Below are 25,535 nucleotides of genomic sequence, written 5' to 3' on the forward strand. Positions count from 1 at the left end.
AACAAGCAGACGCTCTTTGTGTAACATATGTATAACGATAAAGAGTTTTGTACACCAAACAAAAACCCAATAAAGTTTGTTTAAAAAAAGCATGTTCAAAGCCTAAGCGCATGTGCCACCATTGTAACAAAAGTAAACCAATAGATAAAAAAGAGTGCGGCTGCCACTTTTTTTCTATCTGCTTACTTTTGTTACAATCGCGGCACTCTCACGTTGGCTGTAAACATCGTAAGCTAAAGCGCAGGTGCCGCAATTGCTTAAAGTAAAGAAATAGAAAGATTCTATGTATTTACTTTTTAAGCAATCGCGGCACCCGCTTAAGATGTTTACAGCTAAAGCGCGAATGCCACAAAGGTCTCGCATTTGCAAGAATTTGAAGTATTGCTACTGTAAATGACGGTTTTCAAAATGCATAAATAAAAGGCATTGTCATTTACAATGCGAGCATCTCAAAGTCTCGCAAATGCGATACTATTGCATTTGCAAATGCTTGTTTACATCTTGTTGGGAGGGTGTGATATGCCATGGAAGTGTGTGGTCCCTGTTGAATGTGGATTGAGCACTATAGAGTGGTTTGCACTGTTTTGTGGCCTGGCTGCCAAAATTGCTATATGGTATGAGCTTTGTCGGCTGTGGGTTTGTGCCTCTTGTAAGAAGTGTTGAAAGGTTGCTGTAGCCCAGTCAAGGCGTGGTTTGAGCACGGTCTCCAGGATGTCACACTGAGTGAGTGTATCCTAATTGCTGGAGCTATTGAAGATTTCAGTTCGTATTGTTGGCTCCTGGATGTAGTGTAACATTGTTGATTCTAGTAGCTCTTTCTGATAGTAGGATTCTGCTGTTCCAGATGCAAGGATGTCTTTGGCCACTTGTGTGGCATTGGAGGCGTTCTAGGTGGTGGTGGAGGGGGCGGTGAGGAGAATTAATTTCTAACAGTATTGTCATGTCCGCCTTCCCTACTGCTGGATTGAGCACTGTTAGCAGCAGTACTGCGCTGCTTGGAATTTATGTTGACAACGCTGTTTTAGCATTGTGTGGGGAATTGGCATTGTAGGCTTTGTGAATTAGATGGTTTGGTTTAGCTCTTTCTGATAGAAGGATCCTGCTGTTCCAGGTGCAAGGATGTATTTTGCCACTTGTGTGGCACTGGAGGCATTCTAGGTGGTGGTGGTGGTGGGATTTGTTGACAACGCTGTTTTGGCATTATGTAGTGAATTTGTATTGTATGCTATGTGAAGTAGACAGTTTTACTTTTTTGTGAATGGTACGTGGACATTGGTGGATCAGTATTCACAGCCAGGGAGAGTGTGGAAAAAAAGGAGGGCGGAACTATTCAGGTGCAGGGGACAGGAGGGTGTGTCAAGGGACTGGGAACCTTAATGATGGTTGGGGTGGAGTAGAAAGGGATCGAAGCAGGATGAAGTGTGATCATCTGCTCTTTCTGGAACTGTTAATAGCTGAGGCCAAGGGTAATTGAGCATTGCAAAGTCCACTTACTCATTGTCAGTGAAATTGCTCTCCCACCGTCGCAGCTCCACCAATCAAGTGAAGCCCTCCTGAGCCCCTACACTCTTAAGTGTTGGTGTTCGAGGCACTCCTCCACCCGCAGGCTATACCTGCGCCTCATCCCTGGTGGTCCAGTGGACCTTTAACTCCTTCTCTCGCTCCATACATTCTGCTTGCTTTGTCTTCTCCTTTCACCTTCGTTTTTCACCCTTTATTTTCTCACCCTTTTGACTCTCTTTCAATCACTTTTCATCACTTTGTCACTTTTCTATCATTTTCCATTTCCTACTTTTGGCTGTTTTTCGCTCTTTTTCTGTGCACCAACAGACTGTGTTTTACTGCCGCTGCTGCCCCCGTGACCCCTTCCCACCAGCTACAGCTAGTTTGTCCTCCCTGCTCCTGCTTCCCAGCTGTCCAGCTCTCCCCGACCCCTACTTAATGGCGGCCGCGCTAAAGGAGCGCCAAAGGCAAGCCCGTCTGCGCCCGTCCGCGTCCCAAACGCAACCTGCGCCAGAAACCCTAGACCTCCGAACCGCCAACGCTACAACCCAGCGACACTCTACACTCAACCCAGGTCGCAACAACTGGAGGCTAGCATCACCAGCCAACACTCATGGACCCTTCAGCTGTCACCGCTGCCGCCACTCCAGCAGAACCGCCAAGACCACAGATCCAGTACAACCCACCCACAAGAATGCAACCGCACCAAAGACCCAGCAATGCATCCTCCTCAATGTCCGATACCTCCACAAACACGCCCCTGAAATCTGGGACCTCCTCGACAGCATCACCCCGGACGTCGCATTCTTCACTGAAACCTGGACCAACACCACCTCGGGACCTGACATCATCATCGCCATTCCCCAAGGATGCAAGATCTCCTGGAAGGACCGCCCCACTTACCCTGGGGGGGGAATCACCATTGTGTACAAACCCACCTTCCAGCTGAGCACACTTTCTGACAAACCCACAGACCTGATGGAACACCTACACTTCAAGATACAGGCCAGCCCCACCACCATCCTCCTGGGAACCCTCATCTACCACCCCACGAATCCAGCGAACCATTCACCAACTCCATCACGGACAGTATCACACCGCAGCCCATTAGGTCCACCAACCACACCTTGCTGGGAGACCTCAACTTCCACCCCAACACCACATCCCTCCTGGACAACCTGCCCAACATAGGACTCCGCCAGATAGTAACTGAACCCACACACTCCGCAGGACACACCCTCAACCCCCTCTTCGCAACAGTGAAGTCCGCCACTTTCAGCCACATCACCGAACTCCCCTGGACAGACCATCGCTGCATCCACTTCACGCTCAGAGCACCCATAATCCACAGAACCCAGCACCTGCACCCACGAAGAAATTAGACCAAAATCACAGACGACCAGCTCACCTCCTCACTCGGCAACTCAACATCAACCATCGCAGACAACGACGACCCCAACACGCAGCCCTAACCTGGCAATGATTGAACTCTTCGACTGCGCCAATACCATAGCCCCCCTCAAGAAGAACAACAACACAATTGTCAGGAAAGCCAGCTGGTTACCAGAAGCTCACAACAACTTCAGAGCCGCCACCAACGCTCACCACCAACTCATCAGAAATATAAGCAAGAAAGTGATCAATGACAGAATCTCCACGCAAGCGCACAACAAAAAAGAACTCTTCAGCATCATCAAGGAGTTCGCCCAACCCATCAGCGAGTCTACAGACATCCTTCCCTCACAAGTTCTCTGCGAAAAACTCAGCACCTTCTTCCACCACAAAATCATTTACGACAATTTCGACGAAGACAGCCAACACACAGAACCCTCACCAACCACCGCGATACCTTGAAGCCAACGATTGACAGCTGGACAGCCCTCACCACCGTAGACACACTGAAGACGATGAAGTCAATTCACTCCGGGGCCCCCATGGACTCCTGTCCCCACCACATCTTCAACAGAGCCGCCGACACTATCGCACCCATGCTTCGCCACATGATCAACCACACCCTCACAAACACCTCCATCCCCTACGACTGGAAAAATGCCGAGATCAACCCCCTCCTGAAGAAACCCTCGGCGGACTCCACCAACCTCAAGAACCACAGACCCACCTCCCTACTCCCGTTCCTAGCAAAAGTCATTAAGAAAGTCATCAACAGCTAACACCACCTTCATCAAAGAGCACAACATCCTAGACTCCTCCCAATCCGGCTTCAGAAAGAACCACAGCACAGAAACCGCCCTCCTCGCCGCAACAGACGACATCCGCTCCCTCCTGGACAGAGGAGAGCATGTAGCCCTCATCCTTCTCGACCTCTCGCGGGCCTTGGACACAGTCTCTCAATGCACCCTAACCCGCAGACTTCACGACGCAGGGATCTGGGACAAGGCCCTTGACTGGTTCCACTCATTCCTCCAAAAATCAAAAGAACAGGACACTTGTAACTACGTTACACAGGGTTTATTTCAGACAACCCTCATAAACGCTATGTTGTTAATCGTTGCGGTTTATGTCGTTTTTCCGCCCCACATAGACGTTGTGTCATTTATCATCGGGTTGTCCGAATGTGCTGTATGCCAGCCTCAAGCCTGAGGCAACCTCTGGTGCTGCGTAGTAGTGTCCAGAGATGTGCACAAATACCCCCGCTAATGAAGGTTAAGGTAAAAAACAGATCAACATCCTAAAGACTTTTTTAATTAACACAGGATGTGATTTGTGGTTAAAAGAAAAGTGGGTATGCCGTAAGATCAGGTTACTAGATCTATGCATATCGCTTTACCGTCAACATGTTTCAGCTCCTCTGTGCCCAGCCGGGTCTATGGAGCATTCGTCAGGACAAAACAGGACACAAAACACAATTAAAATTACTCATACAGGGGGGCGTGGCTAGCAGCCGATGATGGCGGCCGCTGCTTAGGGAGGCTCCCGGGAAGACGCGGCTTCCCGCAACAATCCGTATCTAAATATCCTTCCCTCACTAGCTGGGTGGGGCGGACCAGACCCGGAGTCCGTGCGGCTGTCATTGCCAAAATTTTGGGAGCGACGGAGGCTTGCTGCGGTACGGAGTCCCCATTTTAAGGCAGAGGAGGAGCTGGGCCTACCTGCCGCAGTGCAGCCGCGGAGCCACAGAACGTCTGCAGCCGGCCGGAAGCGGCCGGGTGTCGGAGGAGGAGTGACCGGAAGTGCCGGTGCGCCGGGCGCATCGCTCCAAACATCCACGGAGACCCATCCAGCACCGTGATTACTTGTGCGCTTCCGAGAGTGGCCCTTGCACATATACCGGCCCACGTGATCCGCCCGGAGGAGCAGAGGATGCCGCGCACCCTGGGCTCGGCGCCGCCGTTCTCCCGCAGCACCCACGAGGCACACCAGGACCGAGCAACGGCCGTATTTACAACGCGGTGCCCACGGTCTGTGAGGTAACTACAGCGTGTGCAGACCACTTCATTAGGGCGCCGGGTGGCGCTTACTAGCCGGACCATAGTGAGGGCGGGGGCCCGACTGCGTCACACTACAGGGGCACTGAAGTGAGGCGAACCACGGGGCATACCGTGGGGGCATAGCCTGGTGTTGGAGGTACTTTGTGGTGACCGCCTGGTTCCCCATCAGGCCCGCTACTGGGGTGCGGATTCGACACAGACTCGGCAGACGGCCGGGGCATAGCGTCTGAAGGGGCGAACCCCCCCCCCTCCTCCTGCTACGAACTTGCAAGAAGACGTCCTCCACCCTCACCGAGTACTCGCCTGCACGCGTTGCCACGACCTACCACCGAAGTGCGTGGAGACGACCCAGCTTTCAGTCGCGCCCGATTGCACCCTTTTTGGCAGCTTCGCCACAGCCTGCGCCATGACACACAGGGGCCCTAAAAACACCTCAACTCAAGCCAAGCTGGACAAGTTTGCTTACGACAGGCAGTCACCGCCCCAGGAGCAACGCAAAAATGCTGGTAAGGTGACGGAGACCGATGGGGCGAAAAAGGCCACGCTTGATGATGTCCTGGCGGCGTTGGCCCAGGTGCAGGCTACGGTGGGTGCCACGGCGACTGAAGTCACCTTAATAAGGGCGGATCTCCAAAAAATGAATGAGAGGGTCAAACAGGTCGAAGTGGTTACTAAATCGCTGGTCGAGGATGTGTCCGAACTGCAAACTGCGATGGAACGGCTGCGGACTGATAACAAGCTGCTCAGAGACAAACTGGATGACCAGGAAGGTCGTTCCAGGCGCAACAATGTCCGCATTATAGGTGTGCCAGAATCGGAGGACACGGGGGCACTAGACCTCTACGTGGAGGACTTGGTCAAGACTCGGCTACAACCTAAGGGGCTCTCGAACTTCTTCTCGGTCGAAAGGGCTCACCGTGTTCCGGGAGGAAAGCCCAAGACGGGAGGCGCGCCGCGACAGATATTGGCCAGACTGTTCAATTTCCGCGATTGTGACGCCATTCTACAGGCTGCGAGAGTGGCGCCGGCCATTCAAATCCAGAACTCGAAGATCGCCTTCTTCCCGGACTACACGGCGGAAGTGTCCAGAAAGAGGAGAACGTTCCTAGAAGTGAAAAAGACCCTGAGAGAAAAGGAACTGCCATACTCCATGATATTCCCGGCTAAGCTTCGAGTCGTTGCGGACAAAAAAGTGTGGTTTTTCGATACCCCCGAATCGGCCCGGGACTGGCTGGAGGGCTGGCACACTGTTGGGCGACAACGCAAGACGCATAGGCCGGATCAAGACCGTAGAGGTGGCAGCAGAACGGGCTCCCAAACGTCTGGTCGAGTGGAGGGAGCGGAACACTCTCCATCCCACGGATTTGAAGGGGGAGGTGGGGACGAGTGACTCCTACCCCGATCTCTGAATTGCTGAGGATCGCTGATTCCCAAAGGTGACTGGTTGCTTAATACGCTGCACGTAGACTCTGGCGTGGCCGCCCCGACAGCCTACAGGGAGGCCGCCTGCCCGGGGAGACGCTCTCCCCCCTACACGCAAGTACTCTGGTTGTGGGATGGGTAAAGCACTCTGCTCAGTTGGGGTGGCGGGCAGTTCGAAATCCGTTAGGCAGGGGGGCAGGGAGGGGGGTTTGTTTCGAACTGTTCTTGTTATTGTTGGGAATGTATGCAAACGGTCAGGGTCACTGCTTTAATTCATGTGTGTGCCAGTGTATATTGATGGGGAAGGACAGTGATACTAGGCCCCCGTGATGTCCCTTTGTTCTTTGCTGTGCTATGGCACGGCCGCTAGATTAGACCTGCTTTTCAGCCGGTACATCCTGCGCCCAATAACCACCGATGGCTGATAACTCTAGCCCGACAGTGGATGTAGGGTCTACTGACTCACACTGCCCTCCCTTGCGTTTAATGTCCTGGAATGTGAGGGGCCTGGGAGATAAGGTTAAGCGGGGGTTGGTATTGACTGCAATCAAGCGCCAGCGACCTACTGTGGCCCTGTTGCAAGAGACTCATCTGGTAGGGGGGGCTGCGAAGGCCTTGGACAGGCGTGGTTATAAAATGTGGGTCCACTCCGAGTTTACGTCTGGATCCAGGGGGTCCGGCATACTGGTACAAAAAAACTCACGATTCCTGCCTTTATCGACTAAGACGGATGACCAGGGATGCTTTGCAGCCTTACATGGACAGTGGGAGGGAAAGCTCTTTAACGTGGTGTCTGTGTATATCCCACCAGCATTACAGTCGGTCCACCTCCCAAAGCTGGGAGAATTCCTCTTGACTCTCCCCGAGGGCGAGATCATTCTGGGGGGGGATTTTAATGCGGTCATGGACATGCAACTGGACAAACACCCCGCGCCAGCTCCACAGGGGGGGGGCTCCTACCTCCAGCGCTTCGCAAGAGCCATGGGTTTGACTGACATCTGGAGACACTTGCACCCCAGCGCGCAGCAATACACTTTCCACTCTGCAGTGCATGGCAGCCTTTCGCGCATTGACTACTTCCTGTCGCTGGGTGAGGGCCTCCGACATGTTGATGCAATGGTAATTCTCCCTCGAGGGATTTCTGACCACTCGCCACTCACACTGACACTTTCCTCACAGACCAGTGCGCGCAAACGCATCTACCCCATTCGTGCTGCCTACTTCAAGGTCCCGCAGGTTCGTAAGGCTCTTAAAAACACAACGAAGCAATATTTCATTGAAAACGTGCATTCAGTGCGCTCCCCGGCGACTCTCTGGGAAGCCTATAAAACGGTCCTGCGGGGGCAAGCCATTAATTCCATTACGGGGCATAGGAGGCAGCTGTCCCGGGAATTGGCCGATCTGGAGGTGGCACTGCAGGAACAAACTGAGGCTCATGAGCGACACCCCTCTCCCTCCGGCCTTCACACACTCACCCTCCAACAACAGCTATATACTGCTCACTTGCGCCAGCTGGTGAAAGGACACATAGCCGATACTCAAAATAGAATTTATGAGGTGGGGGACAAAGCGGGGAAAATGTTGGCGTGGCTTGATAAGCGGGAGGGTAATTCTAGGGGGATCCAACGTCTGAAAGATGAGAGAGGGGAGGCACATACTGATCCACGGCATATCACGGAGCTACTGGCGGCCCATTTTGAGCGAGTGTACACCCCGGAGTGTGCGATCACAGCTGAGAGGGCCAGGACCCTCTTAGCCCCAATCGAGGTCCAAATGTTATCACCGGTGGCCTCCAATGAGTTGGAGGCGGACATTACTGCCGACGAAATCCAGTTGGCGATTAAGGCTCTAAACCCGGGTAAGGCAATGGGCCCGAACGGCATACCCATTGAATGGTACCAAGCGATGCCTGAGACCCTTAGTGTGCACCTGTTAGGGATGTATAAGGATTGTTTGGAGAACGGTTGCCTCCCGCCGGACCAGCGGGCAGCGACCATCGTGACCATCCCCAAGCCAGGCAAACCGCCGGAGGAGTGTTCCTCTTACCGACCCATTTCCTTGTTAAATGCCGAAGTGAAGATATTGGCTAAACTTCTGGCGCAAAGGGTCCTGCCCCATCTGTCGTCGATTATACACCCGGACCAGTCCGGGTTTATGCCGCACAGAAATACATCGTTGAATCTGCGGCGGCTGCACGGGGTACTGGCTAGGGCGGACACCATCGGCACACCAGCAGTAATTTTGGCATTGGACGCCAAAATGGCTTTTGACTTGGTGGAATGGGAGTACCTTTTTGAACCGCTGAACCGCTTGGGATTTGGACCTCGCTTTATAGCATGGGTCAAACTACTGTACACCGACCCGGTGGCGCACGTGGTGGCTAACGGCCACATTTCGCACACGTTCCCGTTGGGGAGGGGCACGCGGCAGGGGTGCCCTTTGTCGCCCCTGCTGTTTGCGATCTCTTTGGAGCCTCTTGCGACTCTTTTGAGGACTTCACCCCTCCTCAAGGGTATAACGTGGAAGGGGGGTTGGGAGGACCGTCTGTCATTATACGCGGACGATATGTTGCTTTATCTAACAGACCCAGAGGGTGGGGTGCCGGCTTTGCTCCACATTTGCGATACTTATGGCAGAGTTTCTGGCTACGCGTTGAACTGGACCAAATCGGAACTGTACGTTTTGCAGGGTCCGGCCCCGAATCTGGCCGACACGTGCCCACTGAAGCTGGCGGGCTCTTCATTTAAATACCTGGGTATTCATATCACCAAAGACCCGACTGAATTTGTTGATAAAAATTTGAAACCTCACTTAGACAGGCTGAAACGGGATGTCATGTTCTGGTCTGGCCTGCCGCTGACGCTCTTGGGCAGGGCGGCGCTTTATAAGATGATGGCGCTACCGAGTTTCCTGTACGTCCTCGAAAATACACCCTATCCCGTGGCACCGCGGTTCTTCCAGAAAGTGGCTGCTCTAGTTTCAAACCTTCTATGGGGGAACCTCCCTGCGCGCGTGGCGCAATCTAAGCTGCACAGAGATTGGTATGATGGGGGTATTGCGCTGCCGAACCTTAAGCTATATTACTGGGCAGCACACCTAAAGCCAATAAACCTCTGGATTAACCGAACCGGCCTTCCAGTCGGATAGGGCTCAACTGGGCACAGATACTTTGTTGGGACCATTATATGACCACCGCAAGGTGCAGGCCTTGGTGGGCCCCACTAAATTGACTGTTCAGTTGTGGCACACGGCGACGGCGGCACTGGGCTGGAAGGGGAAGATCACTGGAATGACTCCGCTGTGGGATTCGCGGGCACTGGGCAATATGAGGAATACTAAGGGTTTTGCGCACTGGGATACGATAGGTATTTCCACGGTGGGTGATTTGTGGGAGAGGAATGCTGTGATACCCTTTGTCCGACTAAGAGAACTATATGGTTTGGGTGACAGGGAGCTTTATAGGTACATCCAAATACAGCACGCATTGCTCACGGCCCTGCCCCCCGACACACCTCTGCCCGAATCCTCGCCCTTGGAGGATCGCCTCCTCACTGAATACATGTTGGAGAAGGCGACATCACTCACGTACCGCAAATTGCTTAATAACTCCCCGGACCCGACACTCCACCTAAAGGGGAAGTGGGAGGGGGACGTAGGCGACATGGACGAACATGAATGGTATGAAGCACTTGGGTCCCCTAAGGAAGTGGGCATCTCAGCGCGCATGTGTTTAGTGCAGTTTAAGATTCTACACAGAGTTTACTACACGAGGACCATGCTACACCGCATAAACAGGGCACCCCATCCGTATTGCCTTCGTGGGTGTGGGGAGGAGGGCACGTTCTTTCATACCATATGGGAGTGTCCCAAGATACAGGACTATTGGAAGCGAATACTCCGCACGATTTCACAAACACTGAACCGGTCCCTGCTGCCCGACCCGCGGAGGTGCCTACTTAACATTTGGGAGCGTACTGACCTTTCCAGGTATGAACAACTCTGGGTCACGGTGGGGTTGATGGTGGCAAAGAGAGGCATAGCGCAGCGGTGGGGTGTGGCAGACCTCCCGTCCAAGTCCCAATGGTGTCTACATATGGATACAGTGATGGTGACCGAGAGGGCGGTGTACTCCAGCCGAGCCTGCCCAGGGAAATGGAACAAAGTGTGGTTGCAATGGAATGGGTACAGGGGGGACATTTGTGATCCCTTATTGGAGGATGAGCAGGAGGACTCGGACGAGGAGGGGGAGGAGGGGTGAGCCTGAACGAAGTGGTTGAGCAGGGGGACGACCAGGGCCGCTAAGCGCGTTCTTCTTTTGAACCGCTGACTGTGGGACGAGGGCGGGTGTGTGCATAAAGTGGGCGGGGGAGCTAGACCGCTGGGGCATGAGCTGGGAGTAGGCCTCTCCCAAGAGGCACTTATAATTCAAACTGCATCGATCCACGTCTGACCGTACTATCATTCCTAATGTTTTAGTTTTAGAGTTTGTTGTTTTTCAAAAAAGATAAAATACCATCAAAACCATCTCGAATGTTGACAATGCTATCTCACATGCACTTTTAATTTGCAGTATGCTCTACTGGACAATTGCGGACACTGTTGATTTATTGGACACAATGCAAAGCTATATCATGTCTAACGAGCACGTGTTAGCGGCCGGCCCGCAGGGTTGTAGGCGTTCCGCTGTGTAATATACAAAGTGCAATAAAGGTTTTGAAAAAAAATAAAAATAAATAATAATAAATTACTCATACAACTTGTGCAGTGTTCAGTGGATAATATTAGTTACCCACAGTTTTCATAAGGTTCAATTCACCTACAATGCAGAAGATTGATACAAAGCATTATTCATATTGGTACAAAGCATTCTTCAAAATGGGGGGTATACTCTAGCATATTCTTGCTATTTCTAATCTGTAAATAACTACTTAGTTAGATATGCAATTATTATATTGTGGAGCACTATGTCAGACAAAGGTGGCGAATCTTAAGAAGGAGAATTAGGAATTATCAAAATGGAGGTGTTCCTAGTTGTCAGCGAACACGTGGTGACACTTAGTAACAATGTGGTGAGGTCTTGTATTAAAACCACAATAGAGGGAGTGAACTCAACGGTTATTTGTACTTAATTTTGTGTATACACGATAAGTCAGGCTTAAAAACAAACTTGTAAGCGGCATTAACCAATCGTAAAGCCCGATAAGTCTAACTTAAAAGCAAACTTAAAAACAAACTTGTAAGCGACATTAACCAATCGTAAAGCCACATTAGTGTATAATTCGCCGTTATACGGTATGAAACATGAATCAAGTTTATCACGGTAACTGAAACGTGCATACACGATAAGTCAGATTGACAGCAAACAGGTATATGGCAATGGTCAATTCCTCTCCAGTAGAACACAGTGGGTCAGACACCCTCCCTTCCTCTCTAACTCTACAACTACCACCTGCGGAGTCCCCCAAGGATCCCTCAGCCCCACGCTGTTCAACGTCTACATGGCACCGCTCGTCCCCATCGTCAGAAGCCACTGACTCAACATTGTTTCATACGCAGACGACACCCAACTCATCCTCTCCCTATCCTACTAACCCAACGCAGCCAAACACAACTTTCAAGTAGGCATGGAAGCAGTGGCCAAATGGATAAAGAGCAGCTGTCTACAACTCAACATGGACAAAACAGAAGTACTCATCATGGGCCCAAACCCAGATGCCTGGAACGACACCTGGTGGCCCCCCGCACTCAGAAGCCCGCCCATCCCAGCAGACCACACACGCAACCTCGGAATCATCCTGGAATCCGAATTCAAAATGGACCGCCAGATCAACTCCATTGCATCCTCCTGCTTCCATACCCACTGCCTCCTACGCAAGACCTTTAAATGGATCCACCTCGAACACAGAAAGACTGTCACTCATGCCCTTGTCACCAGTAGACTTGACTACGACAACGCACTGTACGCCGGAATCAACAAAAACCTCACCCGTAAGCTACAAAACATCTATAATGCCGCTGCCAAACTAATCCTCAACCTGCCACAACACTGCCACATCTCCGAGCATCTGCGCACACTCCACTGGCTCCCCATCGAGGCAAGAATCACCTTCAAGATTCTCACCCATGCACACAAAGTCCTCCACAACACCGGACCAGCATACTTGAACAGCCGACTCAAATTCCACGCACCCCAAAGGACCCTACGATCAGCCCAGCTCTCCCACGCCGTGGTCCCATGCACCAGGAAGTCCAGATCGGGAGGCCACACCTTCTCCTTCCTCGCGGCCAGAGCCTAGAACACCCTCCCGCTCCACCTCAGACAGACTACATCACTCCCCATCGTCACGAGGGACCACAAAACATAGCTCTTTGATAGACTTCCTACGTGATGGACAGGATCCTGCACCTCCCCTACACCCCAGTGTCTTGAAACCCTTACAGGTGAGTAGTCGCGCTTATGAAACCCATAATTAATTGATTAAAAGCTATCAAAAGCCTAAAAAATAGTGACAGTTGGTAGGGGCGGTCTTCTCAAGTTGGTGCAATACTTATTTTCTTCCTCTTTTTTAGGTCGAGCCTGGGCAGCGCATGCGCTGCTCTGCGAGTCATGTTGTATTCAGGTATGGACTTGAAGCTCTGCCCATCTTTTCAACTGGCTCCTGCTACAGTCCTTTCTAAATGGTTGCTTCAGATTCATTAATAGGCTTGTTAGTCCCACCTTAGTAATGCCTTGTCTCCATTTGTGACTGCCTATGAGGACTGGACTTTTTACTTGTGTTGTTGTCACAGTCTGCTTTAACTTCAGTCTTTGAACACTATTTTCCTTAGTGTCTTTAATCTAGCTGTTTATTGCAGGCATGACAGGCTTTCTCTAAGCCACCCCGTTTACATGATAGCACAGCACCCGATCATGGACGTTGCGCTGTATCTTTATCTTTCAAAAATTATCCCTGCACCGCACTTCTGCGTACGCTATGCTGCTTAACAAATGCATTTTGTTGATAAAAGCACCCCATATTGCGCTTTTACTTTATTGGCAGACGCACTATTCTTTAGACGAGCCATGTCTTAAAAAAGGGGTGTGGCCGACATTAAAGTGAAAGCTTGGCATGGGGCACTTTCACAAAAAAAAACATTTGTTTGTCAGTGTAAACCAATGTGGTTTTTTTTGTTGTAAAATCGACCCATACTGTGCTTTCACTTTAATGGCGGCAGAAAAGGACGTGGTCGACTTAAAATTGAGAGCGTGGCAAAGGGCACTTTTACAAACAAGCATTTGGAATGCAATAGGTCTCGCAATTGCGAGAGTTTAAGCTATTAGCAAATTATTCATTTTAATTTATGTTTTCAATACGTAAATAAAAGGCATTGTCTACTACAGTGCCCTTAGCTCAAACTTGCGTTAATGCGAGATCAATTGCATTGCAAATGCTTGTTTTTCCATGGAAGTGAACTTCATGTATGGGGTCTGCATACTATCAAAGAAGATCGTAAGATGGAGAAACATTTATATTTCTCCATCGTAGGATCTTTCGAAACTCTGATTCTGCCATATTTTATTCCAGAAAGATCTGACACTTTGTATCCTCCTGAGATCTTCTATTTTTTCTCTCTCTTTTAATTAATCCATCATCATTATACAAAAGAGTTTCCTATTTTTAGATCTCGATCTATCTATGGAAACATTAAAAACCTCATTCGGACATCTACAAACTCTGTCTCATTATTTGTATTTGTAGTTCATTATCCAAACTTCTCATCCATGGAACAGATTCTTCGAGCTTTTAAAACTGACCATATGGAATGCTCCATTTAAAACATTTTGGTTGCCCACAATTAGCATGAAGAATATATGTGTGTGTGTGTGTGTATATATATATATATATAATATTCATACATATATACACATGTATACACACACATATATGTGTGTGTATATACATATAAATGTCAATATATGTGTGTATCTGTTGCAGGGTTTCTGTACTCACACAGAACTGTGCACAGAGGAGTGGAACCTCGGCAAATTAGGATGTCCCAAAACTTACCTTAGCAACCAACTCACCCCTTACCGAGCTAGCTACAGTGTCTCATTGGACATATCAAACACCCAATGTTTAGACAAACCAGAACATGAACTTACAGTACCTCAGGGTACGTGGGACTCATGAACACTCTTTCGTTATATTATCATTACAAACCAGAACATGGAGTAAAGAAGACACATGTGCATTTGAAATGTTTATTTACTAATGCCGTCTTCTCAGGCGCAGTATCTTTGATAATACAAGTATACTTATTATCAGTAGCAAAATTATCAGCATAGTTACTAAGACATAAAAAGCGAATGGTGACAGCATGTTAACATGCTGTTATGAATAAGAGTTAACAACACTTATATCTCACCCTCCCTAACACATATATTATATTATTATCTAAGAAGGTCTCTTTGGGTTGTTTTAGGGCGGGCCCATACCTTAGTGTCCTAGCATGAAGGAATCACATCAGCATACACCAGCTCTCTCTGCATGTGCACCGCATCAAGTGTGTTAACAATTCTCGTGCAAAGCAATATCAATCCCGCCTCAAGCCCAAGTTGGCAAAGGCTGCACTTGTGTTATGACTATGAAGGCGTGGAGATCAGACCTCATAACAATTCCATATCGTGTTGCTCCTGAAACTTCAGCACTCTCCGTGCAGACATGTTTTATTAAACAAAGCAGATATCAGAGCAATAACATATTATTCTCACATTCACCACGGCAAACTACTAGGTTGAAAGCTAAGTCAACAAATGAGGGTCGTGTGCAGAAGTTGCAAGAAAGGAAAAATGGCGTTTAAATCTGAAATGTACCTATGCTAACTTAACACGAAATATGGATATATAGGAGCTATACAACACCCCCCCATGATCCGAGAACGGACTAAATAAGGTAACAGAAGTGCCATCACATGAGAGCAGAATCCATTTATAAACGAGCATGAATAAAAATTCAATTATAAAAACTAATGCTAAAAAATAGCCCACAAATATAATGTGGCTCAAGCCAATAGGCAAGCAAAAAATAAAATGTCTTGACCAAAAGTCAATAAAATCAAGGAAATGCTATCAATCAGCATGCCAATCTGAGGCAGTGTCTATGATAAGACCGTATATGAAAAGTAAGCTGCAACAGCCTCAAGGAGGAAGTCACTGTCCTCATCCGAAAACAGTTCAGCCATCCAGTTTAAAAGATGAAAGGAACATACGTGATCTTCCAGCACCGGATCCTCTATAACCATCAGAGGACAGCTCGGTGGGTTTTCAAGAAAACTTTGTTCCAAGAAATTTCGTGCTGCCGACAACACATCCCAGGGACCCATTAGTCCATGTGCCACCGCCAAGGCCATAATTCTTTCGTCAGAACAAACCAACTCGTGAGCAATGATAGGACTCATCAGATGATCAAAATCGACGTCAGAAGATGCTGGTCCGCAGAGACACAAATCAATGGCCCAAAGGAAATCACAGGTCAGGCAGCGAAATACAGGCTGGACACAGGTGAAATAGGAGAACCGAAAAGATAATCCAAACGCCGTGCTTAGAGTCGCCAACGGCAGTGTGCCATAATAATCAAGCATGCGGTTGCGAAACCGCGTCAGTAGTAGCTGTGCGTGGTCTTGCACAGGAAGGGCATCCATATTTAAAAAGGCAGAAAACCACCAATGCGCCTGCCGCTAAAGCAAGTAAAAACGGGAACCCTCCAAATAAGGAAGAAAAAATAGAATGGAAGAAAGCAGGGATGACTCCAAAAATCTTCTCAAAGGAAGTCACGAGACCACCGCTAACAACTTTAAAAAAATGTGCTAGGCCCGTTGTGGAGGATGCGTTAAAGATAGAACGGACCATGGCTCCGAAATGCAAGGGCAAATCAGTGTTTAAAAGAGCCTGAACCTCCGTGCGGGTGTTAGCAATGTGAAGCACGAAAGTTTCACGGGCCGAGCTCAAGGCCACCTCTTTCTGGGACAATAGAGCTCTTATTCTAGCCATGCCGCTGAATTCTGCTCCCAAGGTCGGTATCTGTGGCCAAATGGAAGACTCCCTATGTTCACGTGTGGGAGGATAAAGAACATTTCTGCAGCAAATAACTCGCTCACTAACTGTTACTATGAAAGCTATACCTTTAATTAAACCACAACAGTTTTCATTATTGAGCATTAAATAACTACCATTCTCTAACAACTTAAACGTGGGGATGATAGCAGGAACTGGCGTGCCCTGTAAAACGCAAGCCATATTCGGGCGGTCCTTATTACATGAACCGTGTAACTGTATGTGTCTGCACATTAAAGAATGATCTGGCGTCTCAGTGCACTCATCCCCTGTTAGATAAACCTCTTGGTCATCCTTGAAACATCTGTATGTGTATGGGAGTGACCAGACCTCATGAAGAAAACCGCTACCTAAGGGTTCAAAACGACCTATTGGCACATATTTCATACAATTTGAAAACTTATATAAAGCAAAAGGCAGTGTTATTAAACCGTGGATAAGCCACGTAGCAGCGGTGGATTCTGCCACAGAAAAAGGTAAAGATTCCAACCTTTCAATATGTAGCATGGAAAAGGAAGCATCACGCATTGAAAGCAAGCGTTGTTTGTCTGTCAAATTAAACGGTGCAAATAAAGAAGAAACGTTCATGTATCCCCAGGGAACCTTACCCATTTTCAGAGTCTGAAGTGTCCACGCAAACTGCATGATTGAACGTAATTGATTTTGACCATGGTATAATACAGATACTTCATCATGTACAATATCAACAACAGACGACACAATATTATCCAATGTGTAAATCCTTGAGGAAAGCACGTTAATGCTATTGTCAACAACTGCAAGAACTTTCTCAAGATTTGCCTGATCAATAGCCCTAAGGCGTGAAGCAGCCTCAATTTGTGAGAGTTTCCAAATTTCATTGTAAACACCATATAACCAGCGTTTCGACCTGCCACTAGCTGGGCCCTTAATGAAATCATTCAAATCCACGTCTGCATTCAGTTTGGAAAGGTGATACTTAACCGCAGGTAAAGTTGAATGTTTCAGCCAAGCTTGACACAACTTTCCAACAGAGTAAGAGGTGACAGTATGACTCAAATCAAAACGGGGATCAGATCTAACAGTCTTAAAACCGTCAGTTATATTTAAAAATCTTTTTTGGCAAGCATCAGCACTACGGTGCCAAAGCAGCCAACCCTTGGGATTCATACTGGAAATGTTAAAGGAGGAATTCAGAAGCAGAGCCTGTATTTCTCTAATGGACAATTTAGTAAAATTACTCCAATTCTCATATTCCTCCAACTCCGGGAAAGACGGGGTGTTCAACCTTTTAGATGTAGCCAATCCAAAGCACGTGGTCTGGGAAATGGTTTTATTTAAAAACCACATATGATTCGGGATGAGACATGCACGGTGCAAAGCCTCAGTGCCTTGTACCTGCCATGCCCTTGAGCCCCAAACTGATTTAAGGTCTATGGTATCCTTCCATAACTCATACCCTCCAGTAACTAATTGATCCAGGAAGGCCTTTGAATATAACAATTTTGTATTTGTAAGTCGAACCTTGGACAGTGGCTGTTTTTGAAATTTAAAATAAAAGGACTCGGGATTGGACTGATTAAAGTCAGTGAAATAAGTATACTTTTTAAGAAACGTTTCTGAACTCCCTTGTGTTGGTGCTGGGCAATGTTCCCACTGAGTAAAATTAACCGCATCCCTTCGGGAAGATGTCTTGTGTAAGAAGTGATTGCCATAATGTTGGTAACAGAACAATTCACCATAATTAGCAGATTCTAAATATAAATCCTCAGCATCAAAAGCAGCATAATATTTCAAATCAGAAAACAAACTTTCCACAGCATTAACATCCCAATCATCAGAACGAATGTTTTGTTTCACCACATCCCCCATATTAACTCTTAGTACATTAGGGACATTAACGACTTCCGTTGGACCATGAATCTGAAAACGAACTGCATCCCACGCGATTCCATCCAGAACAGGCCACGCTTTGATGTTAACCAAAGTCAAGTCTCTTTTTAATCTGTGTGTAGAATGTGAAGAGGAAAGTGGGGCCAAAGTTCCATTCAAATGAGTAATGCAAGTTCTCTCCTCGACATAGTGTCCATTCATAATCCGAAAAAAATAAAACACAAAACCAATTGACATAAAAAGGTAAACTGAAAAAAGGACCAGCCAAATGTATATCCAAGGAGGTATCAAAAAATGTTTTTTAAACAGGCTAGCATATAATGCAATTTTAGAGGGTTTTTTCGAGGCAAGGGAAGCAGAGTCAAATGAAAATCTGGATTCCGTGGCTAAACGAGCTTGCAGGTCAGGCATGGACAAATCAGTGGGGTATGTATAGTCTGTCTCATCAAGATTAGTTCCTGGTAAATTATTCAATAATGGACTGGAAACAGCAGGTAATTCGATGGCCACCTCAGGTTCATTATTATAAGCAGTGGTCATAATTGAATTTCTCACAATGGAAGGACAGGAAACAGCCGGTGTCATGCTAAGAAGAATCGGCCACTCTGTGTATCTTGACATTGTCAATAGAAATAAACCTGTTTTCCTTACGACCTGGAAGTGGTGGTAAAATGACTGTTCTTGTGCCCTTCACTCCAAGCACTGGGACCGGAGCTCGATAGGAGGGACCAAACTCTTTCTTGTTGTCGATCTTCTCTCGAACCAGTTCTCCAACTTGGGGTAGCCAGCCAACTACCGGGATCTGCAACGCATCATCCGATGTGGAGGGCAAATGTTCTTTTGCAAGAGTGTCTCTCGTCTTTTGTAGATTCTGTAAAACAGCGCAATGTTCATCTGCGTCAAAGGAAGTGGCGCGAACCACCGAGTCTAGACCGTCAAGGTCAGGGACGAACATCTTGATGCCAAAGAGCATTTCGTATGGGGTCCGCCCACCCAGAGACCTTCTAGGGAGATTATTAAGAGCACGCTGCACGCCATAGAGGTGGGCCAGCCAGTTTCTGCCAGTGCCTATAACTCGGGCTGTCAAAGATTGCTTTAAATCACGGTTCATTCGTTCAACTACACTATTACCCTCGGGTCTGTAGGGTGACGAAAACTTGACTTGGACCCCCATCGAAGTCATGGCATCCTTATACGCCTTAGAGGCGAAAGCCGGACCCTGATCCGAATGGAAGGTACCACAGGCAAAAATCCCTATAAAGATACGCAAATCTCTGATGACAGTCCGGGAATCAGCGCTGCGATGTGGCCATAACCACACAAAGCGTGTGCATGAGTCAACTGCTACTAAGATGTATTTATACGCAGTATCAGATGAAAACGGACCGCAGTGATCTAAATAAACACAGCCTAGTGGTTTATTAGAAATGTACAACTGAGTCTGAGGCGGACGCGTAGCAGTTGAAGGTTTAATCTGCTGGCATATGTCACAAAGAAGGACATAATCACGCGTCTGTTTGTACAGTCCCCGCCACCAGAAACGTTGTTGTAGTTGTGTTACAGTGGCTGAGACGCCCGCATGCGCAGACGCCACACCTTCATGAGCCGCTGTAATCAAGTCTGTTCTGCGATCCGAGTTGGGAATCAGCCGTTCCCCAACATCAGGAATTGTCACAAAAGGAACCTTTTCGGGACTTAAGTGGTATTTATACTTCGAAGGGAATCCCGAAGGATGTTTACTTCCCTTCTCAGAGGCAGCAACCGCTGCCAAGATGTCGCTATCAATCTTGGTTTTAGACCTAGTAACTGCTGCAACTAAGTATGTAGATACTGCTGATTTCGCTGCTTCATCAGCAAGCGAGTTGCCAAGAGCGTGTACTCCTACGCGCTGATGACCGAGAGTATGAATCACATAAACGAGTGGCAACATAGCCTTAAGCTCTGCCACTCGAACCCAGATCATTTTATGTTTTATTTTGCTACCCTTGGAATCACGAAAGTCATTTTGAATCCAAAAGAACAAGTTTTCATTGTAAGACTGGACACAGTAGTAAGAATCACTTACAATTAGAGTAGTAACACTTGGATCTGCGTACTCCAAAGCTAGTAATAGAGCACGAAGCTCTGCTAATTGTGCAGTGCAATCGCCCAGGGGCAACGTGTGTACCTCCCTGGAAATGAACTCGTCATTCAACATAGCACCGACCACAATGGCGCATGCGGAAACGTAGGCATGTTTAGAGCCATGCGCAACCTGCGCCGACCCATCAGTGTAAATGATGCAATGGAAGTCCTCCAAAGGTCGCATCGTCAGAGGAGCAGGATGAACGAATTCATACTGCAAGTACTCCTGTGACCTTAAGGAGGCGTCAAAAATAAACATGACATCTGCGGATGACAATGACGCAGCCCACTGAATCCACCGAGGGTGCAAAGCCTTTGAATTTGGTACACTGGCTTTCGTGACTGCCTCCAAATGAGGACAGGGTGTTACCACTAGCATGCGTTTCCCCTGTGACAGAGCACGTTCTTTTAGAATTGCCATCTGTACAGCAGTTAAAACCTTTTCTATGGTGGGAAACCGCATCTCAGCCGAGGTGTACAAGTGTGACTTGTAAGCAATAGGTACTGTGTCACCTTCATTAAAAGTGAGGTAGGTGAAACCCACCGTCCCAGGAATTATTCTTATTACCAGGTTGGTGTGGTTATCACGAGTCAGTAAATATTTAGAAGCGAGCAGATCAGCCTGCAAGGATTGCAAAATGGCTGAATGCTCAGGCAGCCAGCATGATTTTGAGAAAGTTGGTTGTATCAAAGCATACAGAGGCTTGACACGCTGGGCATATTCAGGAATGTAAGTTCTGCCGAAATTCAAAAAGCCCAGTAAGGATTGTAATTTCTTCAGTGTTGTTGGTGCGCGCAATTGTGCGCACTTCTCCAAGAAGTGAGGAGCTAAACCCCTACCTTCATTGTTGAGCTCATAGCCCAAAAACAACACTGTGTGTTCAGCTATGTGCGATTTTGCAAAGTTGAATTTGTAACCCATGTCTGCGAAGTTGCAAACAAGAGAATTTACACGACACAGATGCTCCCAAATATCGTCGTCTGTGAGATATATGTCATCCACATACGAAAAAGCATCAGGGTCGAGTGCCTCCAGAATAGAGACAATTCGAGCGGTAAATACACCAGGACTATTCTTGTAGCCCAGTGGAAGACGCCGGAATTGCTTTTGGACTCCAGCGCTTGTAAAACTGGTCCATTGGGAGCTAAAGCTGTCCAATCTGTGGGCATAAAAACCATTGGATATGTCAAGCGTTGTCTTGAAACGCTTACGCACGAGACTATCCACTAGGGCAGAGCCGTGGGTATTCTGTACTGCACAGTTACGGCAATGCGAGTTCAAATGCCGGTAATCCAAAACCAAACGATATGATCCGTCAGGTTTATTCACAGTAAAAAGGGGATTATTCATCGGTGACACACACGTTTCAATAACTCCCTGATATTCCAATTGTTCAAGGATTTCCGCGACGGAAGATTTTGCTTCACGCCGAATGGGATATTGAGGTTGAGGCTGCGGCTGAGACCGCAACGGAATTTCGTGGCAAGGCGACAATTTATCCCAACCACATTGGTTACGGTACAGAGCCGGCGCGAGAGCCCGAGCCCACTCTTCTGCAAAATGCTGCGCATGCTCTTTCGATACAGTGTTCGCGAAACTGGGTAGGATTACCTCCTCCCCTCGCGGCGCCGCGAGCACAAAAGGTGGGGGCCAGTCAGCCTCCGAAAGTAAAATATCATATGTGGAAGACAGATTCTCCCAAAATACACCTTTAACGGTACGCTGTATGTCACCTTCAATTAACAGGACGATTTCATATAGTCTTTCAGGGGGAGCAAGTCTCGTATCCGCTGTTTCTATAACAACGTAGACCTCAGTCGCTGTCACCCTCAGTAGTGGACGCAGCGCCTCTCTGACTATTGTTATCTCCGCCGCGCTGTCCAGCAAGGTCAGAGCCCACGTCAGATTCCGAAGCCGCGTTCTCACTATCTGTGGCATATCGATGCGCTGTTAAGGCTGCGACTTTCTTTTTCGCAAACTGCGGACGCCTAGGCGTAGAATCCTCCTGCTTCACTGCGCCGTCCGTCTGGCGGGACTGACCACGTCCTTGTTGGCCTCCACGTCCACGTCCACCCCCTCCTCCACCACCGGTTTTCTGGGCCGATGTGTCCTGAAAGGAACGAGGAGAGCGTTGATCAGAAACCTGAAAACGATCAGGTGATTTAATCATCGCGCGGTCGCGCAAATCATAAACTTTTTCGGATGGCGCAGGAGCTTCTATTGCAGGAAAAGAACCCTGAGTCTGCATTGTCTGCTTCCCCTGTGTCTGTTTTTTAGGCCAATTTTGTTTCTTGGACTTTGGCTGGGCATCTGTCACTGCAGACTGCCCCTGTGGTTGTTTTTTCTCCTTCACTGGAAAATATTTCAGACCTCTACTTGTGCGGCCAATTGTTTTATAAGCGGCCACCACAATCTTTGCTAACTGGCGGGGTTTGTCGGCATCGGGCAGAGCAGCCAAAGCATTCGACACCTGAAAGTTAACTGCATCTCCTTTAACATTGGAGAGAATGAGATCACTTACAATCTCAAATGAACCACACAGGCGCATACCCAATTCAACCGCTGCCTCTGGACCGTGATCATTCTGAACACGTCGAACGATTTCAGGCAGGGCAGTCATAGACGGGGTGCCGAAGCACCTTGTATAAACTGCCGCAAATGTTTTTCCCCAGCTGTCACAGTCAGCAAGTTCAGGAGTAATATCCTTCGGTAGAGTAATCGTCAACATTCTATGTTTATCAGCAGGAGTAGAATTCGGAAAAACCGCCTCCAGTTGATCAAACTTCTCTGCTAACCAGAATGGGAAGTCATCGTTGTCAACAGGACGCGCACCAAAAACCGAATTTACCATCACTGGATTGAGACGCATACCGCCTCGTTCCATGGGAGCGGCCGCACCCCCCTGGGGACCACCAGGAAGATGTCGTCCGATGTATTGCACTAAAGCACGAATCACGGAAATGGAAACTACATGCAGCCTGCGAATTTCAGCCAGGGTGCAAGCCCCGTGATTCGGGTGCGGGGTAAAGCCACCCAACGCAGGCCAATTAGTACCTGGAATTGAGAGTGGACCTAACCTCGCACGGGACAAAGAGTGGGGGAGGGCGCCATCAAACCAAACTCGATGCTGCCAATGATCAATAGGTATTTCCAATGCCCTGTATGGCGTATATTCAGCCGGGACATCCGAGGCGGTGTAGGAGTGGTACAAACCAGAATTAGCGTCCACAGCCGGAAACGTAACCCAAGAGTAAAACAACTCGTAAGGAAACGCCGGATCTGCACTTACCACGAAAATCACAGCCATCCCATCTACTGGGACCTGGTACGTCTGAAGATGGTTGCGTATCGCAACGCGACTATGCTGCGCAATAGCCACCGCTGCCGCCATCACAGAATTGGAAACAAGAAAACACAAAGAATACTTTGTAGCACAACTGGGTAGTAATTCAAAGAAACCGTTTAAGTAAGAATCAAGCTTGAATAAAGACCTATTTCAAAAAATAGGTAGGTTTCACCAACACCCCGTTTTCCGGAAACGGATGTGAAGGGGTTAAGGCATGAATGATAAACTACTCGAGTGTCATGATATAAGACCACCGAAACCGTTGGGCGCCATGTTGCAGGGTTTCTGTACTCACACAGAACTGTGCACAGAGGAGTGGAACCTCGGCAAATTAGGATGTCCCAAAACTTACCTTAGCAACCAACTCACCCCTTACCGAGCTAGCTACAGTGTCTCATTGGACATATCAAACACCCAATGTTTAGACAAACCAGAACATGAACTTACAGTACCTCAGGGTACGTGGGACTCATGAACACTCTTTCGTTATATTATCATTACAAACCAGAACATGGAGTAAAGAAGACACATGTGCATTTGAAATGTTTATTTACTAATGCCGTCTTCTCAGGCGCAGTATCTTTGATAATACAAGTATACTTATTATCAGTAGCAAAATTATCAGCATAGTTACTAAGACATAAAAAGCGAATGGTGACAGCATGTTAACATGCTGTTATGAATAAGAGTTAACAACACTTATATCTCACCCTCCCTAACACATATATTATATTATTATCTAAGAAGGTCTCTTTGGGTTGTTTTAGGGCGGGCCCATACCTTAGTGTCCTAGCATGAAGGAATCACATCAGCATACACCAGCTCTCTCTGCATGTGCACCGCATCAAGTGTGTTAACAATTCTCGTGCAAAGCAATATCAATCCCGCCTCAAGCCCAAGTTGGCAAAGGCTGCACTTGTGTTATGACTATGAAGGCGTGGAGATCAGACCTCATAACAATTCCATATCGTGTTGCTCCTGAAACTTCAGCACTCTCCGTGCAGACATGTTTTATTAAACAAAGCAGATATCAGAGCAATAACATATTATTCTCACATTCACCACGGCAAACTACTAGGTTGAAAGCTAAGTCAACAAATGAGGGTCGTGTGCAGAAGTTGCAAGAAAGGAAAAATGGCGTTTAAATCTGAAATGTACCTATGCTAACTTAACACGAAATATGGATATATAGGAGCTATACAACATATCTATATCTATATACATAGATATAGATAAACAGACAGATCGATAGATCGATAGATCGATAGATAGATAGATAGATATATAGATAGATAGATAAATAGACAGACAGATAGATAGATAGATAGATAGATAGATAGATAGATAGATAGATAGATAGATAGATAGACATACACATACTTCTCAATGATGCTGTGACTGGTTTTGAAACGAATACTCTTCGGAAACACCGCTATGCACACTATATTGTAACCTTATTGTTGTGGTCGGAGATGTTGCAAGAAAAGTAAATTAATTTTAAACCAGTGACATCTTTATTACCCTATTTTGAGCATTGGTTAGTCATTCCAAAGCCGCTTAAACAACATTAAAATGTCGAAGGCTGAGTTTCTGTCACTATGAGCCTGATTTAGAACCCATGGATTTATATTTCGTTGGACGGCATGTCCATTATTGTTGTGATGGAGCAACCCATCAGCCAAGATCTAACTCGGGCCCAAAGACTCTTTTGCCCCCCCACAATCT

At 47.7% G+C, this 25,535-nt stretch overlaps 1 protein-coding gene across 6 annotated transcripts in view; it reads right to left on the bottom strand.

The window, feature by feature from the left end:
- The window catches only part of LOC144771467 (potassium/sodium hyperpolarization-activated cyclic nucleotide-gated channel 2-like), a 1,987,727-nt gene that overhangs the window by 994,721 nt on the left and 967,471 nt on the right, over positions 1–25,535 (bottom strand). The gene's annotated exons all lie outside the window — the stretch shown is intronic.

Source organism: Lissotriton helveticus, chromosome 8 (genome assembly GCF_964261635.1).
Source record: "Lissotriton helveticus chromosome 8, aLisHel1.1, whole genome shotgun sequence".
NCBI classification, from domain to species: domain Eukaryota; kingdom Metazoa; phylum Chordata; class Amphibia; order Caudata; family Salamandridae; genus Lissotriton; species Lissotriton helveticus.